The sequence below is a fragment of the Plasmopara halstedii genome (genome assembly GCF_900000015.1).
Source record: "Plasmopara halstedii genome assembly, contig: Scaffold_350, whole genome shotgun sequence".
NCBI lineage: Eukaryota > Oomycota > Peronosporomycetes > Peronosporales > Peronosporaceae > Plasmopara > Plasmopara halstedii.
In genome coordinates this window covers 362354-362698 of record NW_020187271.1, presented here as the reverse complement: position 1 = coordinate 362698, position 345 = coordinate 362354, and positions in this window count along the sequence as shown.

The window sequence follows — 345 nt, the reverse complement described above, 5'->3', positions numbered from 1 at the left end:
AATTGCGTCACAAGACGATTGAATGTTGCTGGTGCATTTGACAGCTCTTGGGGCATCATCTGCCACTCCCAGAGCATGCCCCGCGGAGTACTCACCGCTGTCAGCGGAATATCACTCGCGGATTCGTGGTTCCCATCGACCAAGTCGAGTGAGCTATAATTTGTACAGCCAACCATATTGTTCTGAAGAACATCCTTCCTTGGAATCGGCGTCTGTGCCGGAGTGGTGTCAGCTTTGGGCTTGTTGTAAGCGTGAATGATACGCCACTTGCCGTTCGGCTTCCGGACACTGTCAAATTGGGACAATTGCTCTCACACATTATTCCTGCATCGTGCTTCGCACGGA